Source organism: Ochotona curzoniae, unplaced genomic scaffold, assembly GCF_017591425.1.
Source record: "Ochotona curzoniae isolate NIBS_2020 unplaced genomic scaffold, NIBS_Ocur_1.0 contig_1014, whole genome shotgun sequence".
In the NCBI taxonomy this organism is placed as follows: domain Eukaryota; kingdom Metazoa; phylum Chordata; class Mammalia; order Lagomorpha; family Ochotonidae; genus Ochotona; species Ochotona curzoniae.
In genome coordinates this window covers 46,244,153-46,257,254 of record NW_024464920.1, presented here as the reverse complement: position 1 = coordinate 46,257,254, position 13,102 = coordinate 46,244,153, and positions in this window count along the sequence as shown.

Genomic DNA, 13,102 nt, shown 5'->3' with positions numbered 1-13,102 from the left:
TGCACTCTCAGCAGACTTGGCTAGTTGATTACAACCGTGCCTGGTGGCAACATCTGTCATTGACCACAGTCTCCCTTCTTGCAGAGCCTGAGTGCCTCTTTAGATCCTGCAATGCTGTGCTCCATAGGCACCTCCCAGTCGGTCAAAGCTGGCCCCGACAGGTCATGTTTCTGGGCTGCATGATCCGCCGAGGGTCCTCCTGTCAGAGGAGTTCTTACTTTTCCTTTACCCTGGTTTTCCAGGCTGGGAAGCTGACAGGGCCTTTCAGCAGCCAAGCCCGAGAAGCCCAGCTGTCCCTGCCACGTCAGGTGGGAGACCTGAGACAGTGATGAGTAGAATGAGGGGCCACCTTATACCAGGTAGAGACAGAGCCCCGCGGGGGAGGGAACAAGGAGGGAACAGCTGGCAGAGGTGGGACAGGCCCACCTAGGGTCGGGTTGCAGGAGTGTAGTGGGTACCAGCTGGAGGGACAGGTGCAGCCTAGAGAGAGCTGAGGCTTGGCAGAGTAGGAAGCAGAAGGCAGCCGGCCCAGCTGCAGGCTAAGAGAAAAGGAAGGATAACCGAGAGTCCCTGCTGGCCTCTCGTGTTTCCTCTTTGTTGAACCAAATTTGCTCTTTGTCCCTCCCAGTAACCGCCTTGACTTTCTGCCCTTTCCACTCTTACACTGATCAACTTCTGTGCCCTCAATTCCCAAGCAAGCGACAATGGCGTCCATAGGACCAAGTCTAAGCTGAATGAGCCAGCACCGAGCTCCAAATAGGACAGGAAGAAAAAAATTAAAAGCACCTGCCAGATGTGCCAGGCACATCCATGCTACCTGCTGAGGCCCACCCTGGGAGCAGGTGTTTATATCCGCTTCTGCTGGTTAGGACATTGAAACCCAGGGAGGGTAAGAAATGAGATGAGCCAGGCTCCAAGCTCATCATTCCTGGGCACCAGAGCTTTAGCGCTTTGCATATAAAAGGGGTGGGCATTGGGCACAGCAGTTAGGGTACCACTTGGGGGTTTCTGGCTGTGTGTGGCACAGGGGAAGCTGTAGCTGGTGTTGCTAGCATCCCGTATGGCAGGTGTAGGTTCAAATCCCAGCTGTTCAGTTTCCAAGCCAGTTCTCTGCTAGTGTGGCCAGGGAAGGCAGGAGGAGATAGCTCAAGGCTTGTGCTCCTGGCTTTGGTCTGGCCCAGCCCTGGTTGTGGTAGCCATCTGGGGAATGAAACAGATAAATAAATATATAATAACAATAAATACATATAAACACATAATAATAATAAAGCTTCACAGGGGACATTTACACTAATGCAAAAATATATATATACCAAAATTCCACTTCAGATTTCCTGGCCACTGCCAATGAAGAAGAAGAAAAAAAGGGAGCAGGGAGGGGAGGAGGAGGGAGGGAAAGAAAGTGAAGAGAGGCGGTCCTAGCAGCTAACTGTGCCAAGACAAACCTGTGGCTCTGGTCTGTAGGTCAGTGAGCTAAGCAATGGCCAGGAGGAGTGGCTGAAGCCGCTGCTGAACGGCGAGCCTTGCCCTTTGCCTTCATCCGCACCTGCAGAGCCGCCTCCTTGGTGCACCTGTTGCTGCCACCTTGCCCCTCTGAGCCTTGAGAGGGTGGCCCTTCTAAGGGTTCCATCTGGGCACTGCATACCGCTGCTTGTCTCTCCCGTGATGTCCTGTTGTTGTCAGAATGGTGACCGAAGCCTCTACTTCCCCTGGCCCAGACTCGGACACCTTGGGGGACCCCTCTGGTCTGTGCCGGTTATGCCCCTCTTTGAACTGGACAGTCAGAGTGAGTGGTTTCTTTAATTTATTTATTTAGACTTCTTTTATTTATTTGAAAGGTAGATTTACACAGAGAGAGTGTTACAGCCACTGGTTCACTCCCCAAATAGCCATAATAGCTGGGCTGGCCCATGCTGAAGCCAGGAGCTAGGAACTCCTTCGGGATCTTCCACATGGGTACAGGGGCCCAAGCACTTGGGCCATCCTTCACTGCTTTTCCAAGTGTATTAGCAGGGAGCTGGATCAGAAGTAGAGCAGCTGGGATTTGAGCCGGTGTGCATATGAGGTGCTGATGTTGCAGGTGGCGGCTTAACCTGCTGTGTCTCCCCCTTCGCCCACTGAGTGGCAAGAAATGTTCTAGCTCTGGTCACCCATGGGCTCCAGATTCACAAGGAGTGTGGGGTGAGCAGGGACTAGGTGTGCTCTTGTTTGGAGGCTGGGATTGGAGGTGGGCACTGAGAGCAGGAAGAGTTCATTGACCTGCTGTGCCCATGTTTGGCAGTGGGTCTGTCTCCCACACAGCCCATCCCACACCACCCATCCTGCACCTCTTAGGACCTGCTTGGATACCCCACCCCTGGGAGGCCCTCAGATGTGCCTTGAATAGGGCTGCTTTCTTTCCTTCCCCCCCCCCCCCCCCCCGTTGTTTCCCTCTGAGTCCCCATGGCTGGGTTTCGAGGACACCTTGAACCCAGGCTATAGCAGCCATGGAAAAATGGCTCAGACAAGCCCCAGTAGTACAGCCATGGACCGGGAGGTGGTGGTGGTGGTGGGGGCAATCTCGGAAGCAGCCTTCTACAGGGGAGGAGATCCGAACCAGCTTCCAACAGAAGAGCTGAGCTGGTTCTGGAATAAGTTGGTTGGGGCTTTTGCTTGGAAGGGAGAGAAAATGTTCTTGCAGATTAGCCATTAGTAGACGCAGTTTGGCAGCTTTGATCAAGAGATGTTGAGAGAGAGGAACAGCTGTGGGGACAAGGATCTGGGAGGGCCAGAGTGGCACGGTAGCGGTGCAGTTTGCTCAAAACTCTGCTCCAGCTTGGGCTTTTGGTGCCCTTGATCCTGACCGCAATGCCAATAAGCCCATTTTACAGATGAGTCCCAGGCAATTCTGCAAACATTCCGACAGACTCGGCTTTTACAGCTTTGCAAGTGTCTGAGACCATCTCACAGTGCAATGCACTCCCTTGCCTCCCCCAGCAGGAATGGCGAGGATTCCCACTCCAGGGTCATGGGTGAAGATGGGAGTTGCTCCCCACCCCTTGCCTGGGCCGCCTGGTGAGTTTGGTGGGGGTGGGAAGGGGATGTTGATTAAACTCTGGCTGGGTCCTGTGACAGCCCCGGGACATCCCCTTGGTGGAGACATTTTCCACCCCCAGGGGATGACGCATGCAGCACTCCCAGCCTCACAGAGCTGGGGGAGGGGGGCCCTGTGAAAGCAGGGCAGGAAGCTCTGCTACAAGGGTGGTGGGTGGCGGAGGGGTAGAGGGAGGAGGGGCTAGGCTACAATTCCGGGAAGCCAGGACAGAGACCAGAGGGAGGAGCTGGTGAAAGATGCATCATTTTCCATTGGTCTGTGTACCTGCCGTCACAGCAGCGCCAGGGCCCTAGACTGGGGATTACCGGCTGCCCCGTCTCCCTGCTTGCCCAGTCTTGTAATGGCAGAAGGAGGAAGTGGCTGTGGGGGACACACGTCAGGAAGTCACCGTCATCAGCTGCCTGCTGCATAAAGGGACGTCCCATTCCCCCTTGACATCAGGCTTTCTTGAGAGATGCCGAAAGGGAACGTCCATCTCGGACAGGGAGAGCTGGCTGCTGTGCCAGACTTCAACAGGGGACTTGGCAGATGTCCAGCTCGTTTTGGAAAAGAAAAAGTGGCTTCTGGATGGCTCATGATCGCTCATTCCTTTGTTCACTCCACATCCACAGCAGGGCCTGTTATGTGCAAGGCAAGGTGCTCATTGCTGGGGCACCAACAGTGAGCCAAGCATCTGCCACCCTGCCCTGGCAGCCTTCACAGCCTCCCTGTGATGAATCCAGCACCCAGGAGACCTGGGCTAGGGTCAGGCTCAACTCTGAGGCCCTAGCTTCACCCAGCCTCAGTTTTCACATCTGGAAAACAGGAGAATACCCAGAGGGTTGTAAAGATACAAAGTGCCAAGGAGCAAGCAGGCAGGGAGGGAGGCCGCTGGCTGCCGCTGGCCTCTGGATACCCCTGCCATGCAGGTGACACCGTTAGGCAGTGGGCCATGACTCCACTGCTCCCCACCCCCAACTTCTGGCTCCTTCTGGTCCATCAGCCACAGGCCTGCTGGGAGATCTTAGCGTATAAGGGTCCGCAGCAGGACTTGAGCCTCTAAAGATGGATGGCCTTGTGGGAAGTGGGGTGCATGCTGCAGGGCAAACCAAGGGGCCTTCTTCCCACCTCTCAAATTCAGCCATGGTCACTGCCACCAGTCTAATCCCAAGTCAAGGGCATTGTGTCTCTCCCAGATCCGTTCCTCTTGGTCCCATTGGGCCTCAGTCTCCTGACCTGTAAAATGGCACAAAGAGCATAGGGTGGGGGGGGATCCGGGTTTCCCTCCAAGCTCTCCTTCAGCAGGAGCAGCCTGTTCTATGTGCTTAGGAAGGGCCTGCTCACCTGGTTAAAGATGCTGCAGATCCTACAGCCCTCTCCCAAGGCCCAGCCCACCTTTCATGCTCCAGACAATTTACTGACAGGGGTGAGGAGATGGGGGAGGTGGGAGATGGGGAGGTGGGAGAGGAGATGAGGAGAAGGAGACAACTCTTTTCTTTTTTTTTTTAAGTTTTAAAGCAAGATTTATTAGAAAAGTTGAGAGGAGAGGCTCCTGTCCTAGTGACAGGAGGGGGCTTTGAGATGGAAAGGACCCTTGACAACTCTTTTCATGCTAACACTTTGACTAAGCCCCACAATGTGCATTGGGCATTTAGACTGAGGGATGGCTTCAAACAGGCTCAGTGTCAGTCGACCACGGCTGTGCAGGTGTCCCTGGCTGATGGTTCAACAACTCCTGTGACAGTAAGTGTGGGACAGCACCTGTCATGATGAAACTCAGAGGGATCAGCGGGCTCAGGTCAGTCCAGTCCTGTGCAGCCAAAAGGCTAACAGCAAACTGGAGTCCTGGCCTCGAACACCCGCAGCGGTTGGGGGCTGGGTGGAATACAGCTGTTGGGAAGGAAGGAAAGCAGGGAGGAAGGGAGAGAGACAGGAAGGGGTGCTCCTTGTGTAGACACAAGAAGAGAAGCCCCCTTGGGCCTGCCAAGCCAACAATTCCTTAAGGACACCACATGCCAGGGAGAAGTGGGTACCCAGGAGGCCCGTGCCTTGGAGGGCAGAAGGCAGACCCTGAGCTGAAACACTGGAGAGGAGAGGGCTCTGGCTGATACTGTTTAAAAAAAAAAATTTTTTTTTTTAAATTTGAAAGGCAGAGTTGGACAAAAAGGAAGAGAGAAAGAGATCTCCCACTTGCTGATTCAGTCCCTAAATGGCCAGAACAGCCAGTACTGGATCAGGCAGAAGCCAGGAATTTCTTGTGGGTCTCCCACATGGGTGCAGAGGTCCAAGCACTGGGACCATCCTCTGCTGCTTTCCAGGTGTGTTAGGATGGAACTGGATCAGAAGTAGAGCAGCAGGGACTTGAATCCTTGCCATTTGAGATGTTGACATCCCAGGTGGCAGCTTAACTGACTAGGCCACCACAGCAATGGCCCCTGCTTGCAATATTTTGAGGCAAAAAACAAACAAACAAAACACTAAGGTTAAAAAGTAGGGGGCTGGTGTTGCAATGCAACAGGTCAAGCAACTGCCTGCAGTGCTGGTATGATCTTGGGTACATCACTTCCAATCCATTAATGCGTCTGGGAAAACAACTGAAAATGGTCCAAGGGCCTGGGCCCCTGTATCCACGTGAGGAATTCAAAGGAAGCTCCTGGCTTCAGCCGGGCCCAGCCCAGAAGCCATTTGGGGGAATAAACCAGCAAATGGACAGTCTCGGTGTCTTCCCCTGCCCATCGTATCTCAATCTTAAAAAGGTGAGGTGGGTCCCAATGCAGGTTCTGACTGTGCTGACAAGGAGAGGATGAGGGCTGTGGACATACGCATCTCCATGTGGACAGAGGCACTACGTTGCTGCAACCCAAGGACTGTCCAGGGCCACCGGCCACCACCAAGGTGAGGAAGGGACCCTTACACAGGGAACCCAGCTCTGTCAGCAACACGACCTTGCACCTGCAGCCTCTGGCCTTGTTGTTCTGTCACTCTCTGGGCCTCAAGGAGTCCCACACCCACACCTGTCTAGACAGTGTCTGCCCCGGAGCTAGCCCCGTCCTGCCCCACCTCCCCACAGCCGTGGGCCTCCCAGCAGGTTTCAAAGAGAGCAGACTGCAGCAGAAGAGAGCAAGGGGGAACTGTTGGCTCGCAGTGGCTCCCCGAGCTCAGACATGTGGCTGAGCTTCAGCAGGGGCTGAGCAGTGGGAGTGGATTCCCCAGTCCTGTCCTGGCCAAGCCTTGTGCCTTGCTCAGGTAGTGCCGTCAGCCCCTGTGCCGCACTGACCTGCACCCCATCCCCAAATCCCTACTCACTTCAGCCTGTAACTGGGACCCTTTTTAGAAAGAGGATCATGGGGCTGGCACCATAGTGTAGTATGTTAAACCTCCACCTGTGGTGCTGGCATCCCATATAGGTGCTGGTTCATGTTCCGGCTGCTCCACTTCCCATCTAGCTCCCTGCCTGTGGTTTGGGGAATCAGTAGAGGATGTCCCAAAGTTTTGGAACCCTGCTCCATCGGGGAGATTAGATGGCTTTGGCCTGGCCCAGTATCTAATCATGCAGAATTACTCAAGGGATGGAAGATTTATCTCTCTCTCCACTCTTTGAAATAAATAAGCTAATTTTAAAAATGAAAGGCAAAACAAAATCAGAGTGAGACTGGAAAGAGACACAAGCTCTGAGGAATGGGGACCATGTGATGCAAGAGAACCTGAGGGACTGAGGTCTCTCCAAGGTCGGAAAAGGCCAGGGCTGTTGGGGCAGCCAGAGGCGAGGGAAGCTCCCTTGAGGTGTCAGTGAGAGCACCAACCCTCCAGCAGACTCCAGAAATGTGAGTCTGATTATCATTGCCTGGGAAACGGAGAGCCTCCCACCCAACACATACCACCACCAAAGACTAGGCAAGCTGGGAGCCTGCTGCACCTGCCGCAGGGGACCGGAGCCGGGCAGGCCCTCCTCCCTGACCACGACTCCTCCTCTGCCATCTTCCCACTGCCGTGCCCAGCCTCCAAGTGTCCTCAGTGATAGATGACTTATGGGGAGGACTCAATACGGAGAACACTGCCCATGTGGTCACACAGGGGCTGAGAGGACCACAAATGTTCATGGGCATTCATGTGCCAGGCACTGTGCTGGGCTGGGATGCAAGCGTAAGCTTTAACAAGCACACCACCCCAGCAGGCCATTTGGAGATCTAATGTTGGGGCACGGGCTGAGCTGCTGCTGGGGCTGGATCCAAGGCTGGGTGGAGTACCTTCTTCTTCCAGGGCTTTTCTTGAGCTTGGTCAATGTCAGCTCTCTCCCAGCCCCTGCCCCTCTGCTCCAGCCTTCTCCACCCACTTGAGCTTCCATCATCATCATCACTCTATACAGGCACTTCAAACCTCTCCTGGCCTGGATTTGGCGGAATGCACCTACTCTAGCTCTTGACTTCTTCAGTGGACAAGGGGCAGGTGCCTGCTGGGGGCCGGGCTCTGGAAGGAAGCTGGACATGCAGACAAGCCTGCCTGGTGTTTCTCCGATGTCAGAGTGCACTCCGAGGCCTTGACCACTCTAGCTGGGGCCTTGTCACCTCTTTCCTGTCCTGCTGGGTCAGCCTGCCCTCGGAACTGCAGGGGCAGGGATGCTAGGGAGTGTCTCTGTCCCCGAAAACCAAAGAGGGGCTGAGAAGGATGGAGACAAGCATTTATGTGGAATGCAGATTCCCAGGGAGCCACGAGACTGCCATCACACATTGAGTGTGTCCTGGAGGAGCAAAAGGATCCCTGCCATAGGATCCCCTTGTTGCCAGGGGCAGGTGTGCCCACACTTGGGGCTCCCTGGGGATTGGGCCCCCAAACTGTGCATTCAGAGATGCCCTCCAGACTGGCTGTACCCTCCTCCATGGCAGCCCCTCCCCAGGCTGCAGTGGATCGATGGCTGGGCGCCACTGGGTGCAAGGGATGGTGATTGCGTAAGAACTGCTGGTCACACTTCCCAGCAGTCCCCAGGCCAAGCCTTGGGCACTTCTGTCCACCATCTGTGTCTTCTCCCTGCTCCATACCCAACACCTGGTCCCAGGAGCTTTGCAAGTTGGGGGGGGGGGGATAGGGGTGGGGTATACTCATTCTCTATACACACATTGGGCTTGGAAGGTTGTGGGTGGATGGTGGATTTGTAGGGGAGGAAGGGGGGAATGTGGATGGGAGGGGGGTTGGGGAATGGGGTTATGTGATGGGGACGGAGGTAAGGGAGATAGGGGAAAGGTGATTAATGGTTGTCATGATGGGATTTTTGGTGGTAGTTGGGAGGGGGGTTAGGGTGGTGGGGTTGAAAGAAGGGGGGGGGGTGATGTTAGGGAGGATAAGGTGGGAGTGAAAAATTTGTTGAGGATTGGGATATGGGAAGGATAAGGGGAAGAAATTATGTGTATGGAGTATGGGAAGGATATAGGAGGGAGAAAAAGAATTGTGTATATTTATGAGAGAGAGAGGAGAGAGAGAGTGAGAGAGTGGATGGGGGTAAGGTAAGATAATATGATGAAAAGGGGAAGATGGGAAAAATGAAGGGTAGTGGGTGGGTATAGGTGAGGGGGTAGAGGGGGAGGTAATTATGAATAATGAGGAGGGGATAGAGAGGGTATGGGAGGGATGGGGTGGGAGGGGGAAGAGTATATGAGAGGGAATGTGGGTAATGTTGGGTGAGAATGGGGAGTGAGGGTGAATGATGAGTATGGAGATAGTGGATTTGGATGTGGGAGGAGGTTGGTGAATGAAAAAATGGGATTGGGGCGAGAGATGTGAGTGTGAGGATGAGAATTGATTGGATGAGGTATAGGAATTGATGGGATAGAGGGGAAGTTGAAGGGAGTGAAGTGAAATATATGAAAGAGGAGATGATGTGGGGCAAGACTCCCGAGACCTCCAGAGGTGCCCAGGGGAGCTGACTTTGTAATGCAGTGGGTTCAGCTACTGTTTGAGGGAGTGCCAACTTCAGTGCCAGCTGCTCCATTTTCTGTCCATCTCCCTGTCAATGCCTATGGGAGAGCTGGGCATGATGGCCTGAGCACTTGGGCCTTGACCACCCGTGTGGAAGACCCAAGTGGCGTTCCAGGCTCCTGGCTTCAGCCTGGCCTGTGCATCTATTTGGGGAGTGAGCCAACAAATAGAAGATCCTCTCTCCCTCTCTCTTTCTGTCTCTGCCCTCAACTATGGCTCTGCTGTTCAAAGAAATATCGAAGTAAGTCTTTAAAGCTAGAATAGCCTCCTGTGCCTGTGGCTACCTTGCAGCCGGTACAGCTCTTTGGAGTCAAGCAGAAATGAAAACCCGTCAAGGCTGGCGCAATGGCTGAACTAGTTAATCCCCTCTCTGCAAGCACCAGTATCCCAAATAGACAGGGTTCATGTCCTATCTGCTCCTCTTCCCATCCAGCTCCCTGCTGTGGCCTGGAAAAGCAGTGAAAGGTGGCCCAAATCCTTGGGACCCTGTGCTCACATGGGAGACCCAGAAGAAGCTCCTGGCTTCGTATCAACTCAGCTCTGACTGTTGCAACCATTTGGGGAGTGAATCAGAAGGGTGAAAGATCTTTCTGTCTCTCCTTCTCTCTGTAAAATCTGCCTTTCCAATAGAAATAAAATACATCTTTAAAAAAAAAATGAAAACCCTTCCCACCATCTCCTGCCTGGTCCCCAGGAGACTCAGCTCCAGTGTCTTTCTTTCTCAGGCCAGGGGCCTCCTCCGATCTTACCCATCCTGGTGGCTGAGCTGTGCCTGCCCTTGTCCTTCTGAGGGGAGGGGGAGCTTCTGCACAGCCCCAGTCTTCAGCAGCCCCCATCTCACGCTCTCAGGGAGCAGGGGCTGTTACCTGGCAGCAGGGTCACCAGGCAACGGCCCCAGGGGAGAGTTCAGATCTCCTGCACCTGCTTGCCAGCCTCCGGGATGCCCAAGGGGTGGGGTGGGGCGGAGCAGGGAGGATCGGGGCGGGCACTGACTGTTTACCTGCCTGCACGCAGTCCCTGTGTTGTCCCGGACTCAGCCAGAGGCTCATGGAGCCTGGGGCCACAGGCCACAGGGGACAAGGACCGAAAGCCTCGTGCATGGCCCTGGGCCATTGATCCAGCTCCTGCTGGCCTGTGGGGGTGGGGAGACCTTGGCCTGGACAAACAGAGGCTCCTGCGGCCTGCGTGCAGGCCCAGCACCCACCTGCCACTCTCCAAGGTAAGTGGGGGCTTCCAGGACTGGAATGTGGGGATAAGCTAGTGACAGAGTGCAGCGATAAAGCTGGCCTTCCTGCTTGGGGCTTGAGCCTTCAGCCCCGCTTTGTAGCCAGGTCTGCTGGGCCTCAGGGGCTTTGGAGCAACCAGGGAGCAGAGACAGGGGTGCACAGAGTGGGGGCTGGTGCTGGCAAAGGTGGAGCAAGGCCAGGTATGTGGACAGCAGGGGCAGTGGAAGGGTCATGGGCTCCTGTGGCAAAGTGGCCTGGGATTTGGGAGGGAAGGGGTGAGAGAGGCCCAAACTAGCAGCTGAGCACCTTGCACTGACCCTTCAGGAACTGGATGGGTGGCTGTGGTCACACCTGGGTGCCCTGCCTGGCTTTCTCTTGTGGGACACAGGCCTGGAGCCACATTGCCCCTGTTGGGCAGCCTCGGTGCTGGACCCTTGGCTCACAGGCTCTGAGTTGGCCCCTGTGTGTGTGTGTGTGTGAGACTCTGAGTAAGTGAATGTGTGTATGAATGTGTACACGTGTGAGTGGGAGTATATTGTAGGGTGTGTACGTGTGTGAGAGTATAAATGTGTGTGAATGTATATGGGAGTGTGCATGCATGAGTGAACATGTGTTTATGACTGTATGTGTTGTGTGACAGTATGCACATGAGTGGGAGTGTGGAATTAGTGTGCATGTATGTGTGTATGTGTGTACATGAGTGTGAGAGCATGTATGAGTGTGTAATGCATATGTGTTATGAGTGTTAGCATGTATGTGTGCATGAATGTGTGTGTAATGTGTATGTGCGTATGTCAAAGTGTGGCTAAAGCCAGTATTTGTACCCGTTCTCTGGTCAGAAACAAGCGTGCGAGGCACCTATGTGTGAGTTGAGTGTGCTTACACAGCAGCAGAGACTGCCTGGCCCCGACACCCTCGGGAGCACACAGTTGTGGGACCCCCTGCAGGCCCAAAAGGAAGGTGCCTCCCATGGTCTCAGATCAAGATGCCCACCCTGCCAGGCAGAGTGACCCCAGGTTACACATCTGCGTGCTTCAGTTTCCCAGCATGTTGGACAGCGATAGGGAGGCGTGCATGCCAGGCGGCAGTGCGGCTCCAGCATCACCTGGCACAGGACTGGCGCACAGTAGGAGCTCATGCATGGTGGCCATGTAGAAGCTTTTGGCTGCTGGAGGGGCTGCCTCACCCCTGGGGTCCAGGTACCCAGCTCAGGGACGAGTCCTTCAGTCGTGGGGCACACAGCACCACGTGGGAAGGCCTGGGCTCTTATTCGTTTGTTCAGTGGCAGTCTCTGAGTTGGGCAGCTCCCTGCCTAGCTTGGTGCTGGAAAGAGGCCCCACAGAGTGGGCAGGAGGAAGTCTTCCTCGGGCAGCTCACAGGAGTGCTAAGCCATGGGAAGGACAGACAGAGCACATCACACCCTGGAGTTTTGAGAAGCTGGTGAGATGAAAATGGCAGAGAAATGGGCAATCCGGGAACACCTCTCTGAAGAGGTGACATTTGAGCAAAGACTTAAAGGAGGGGCAACCAGGTGGAAGAATTCTCCAGGTCGGGGTGAATGGCAGGTGCAAAGTCCCCGAGGTAGACCCACTGGTGTTCGTGTGGGTGCATGGGAGCTGTGTGAGGAGTATGTACCAGGCACACATGAGAACAGCATTATGGTGGCTGTGGGTGTGTGACCAGCTACTGCAGGAGGGGAGAGTGGGCACTTCGCAGGTGCAAGAAAGGGCTGGGTTTTGGGGAGCATTTGGAGGGTCGAGCTGGTCCTTGGGAACCACCAGGGGAGCCTGAAGACAGGACGGGGTCTCTTCCCTGTGTCCCCTGTGCCCGGCACACCAGTGCCAAGCAGGTGCTCTACAACAGCAGGAGGCAGTGGCCCACTCTAGGACTCCACAGGGCAGTGCAGCCCCAGGGGTCTGCAGGTGGAGTGATGTCATTTGTGTTTTCATTGTCACTCGTTCCTGGGGACTGGCTCCCGGCTGGGGTTCCATGGGAACACAAGGGTGAACAGGACACGTAGGAGCTGTTTTTCGTTTTTTGGTTTTTTGTTTTGTTTTGTTTTGTTTTTTTGAGGGACACAGAGACAAGGCCAAAAGCCGGGATCATCTGTGACCCAGAAAATGGTTGTCTAGGGCAGGAGGTGACACTATACCCCCTACCCCTAGCCGGGGCTTTGGGCCCCATGGCTGGGCAAGTGGCCTGGGGAAGATCTCCCTACAGCCTTGTGGGAAATGGGGTATAGTCAGCACAGAGGTGTCCAGGATGGGCAGGTGGGCAGCACAGGCTGACCGCGGAGTGGCTTGGGTGCCATGCGCAGGGTTCTGGGTGGCAGCTGCTAGAGAGCCAGGAAAATATCCTTTAAGAGAAGCTGGTGCTGAGCAAAGACATATCCTGGGTGGCGATATGCAGAAAGTGCTTGAAGAGGGCCGGGCGGCAGGAGCCTGGCTGAGGTTGCTTCTGGGCGGGAAGCAGTGTGCCAGGCATGGGCCTACCTGCTCCCAGGTGGACCCCGGTGGGAGGGGGTGCTTTCTGAGCCCAGGCTGCTCTGTGAGGTTCACTATGTTCCCAGAGGGTTCCAGAGGGGAGCCGTGACCCTGAGGGTGGGGGGCAGAGGGTAGGGGAGCTGCTGAGCAGCCTGCACTGCTCCAGGCACCTGCTGCTTCTCCCAGCAAGCCTGTGCTGTTTCCCCCTCCGGACCTCAGCTTCCCCAACCTCACACACTGATGGTTATGGTCATGGTGTTGCTTTGAAGACAAACTGGACTGGCAGCCAGCTGTGAGACTTTGATCAAGCTCCTCAACCTCTGTTTCCTCAACTTCCTTATCTGTGATAT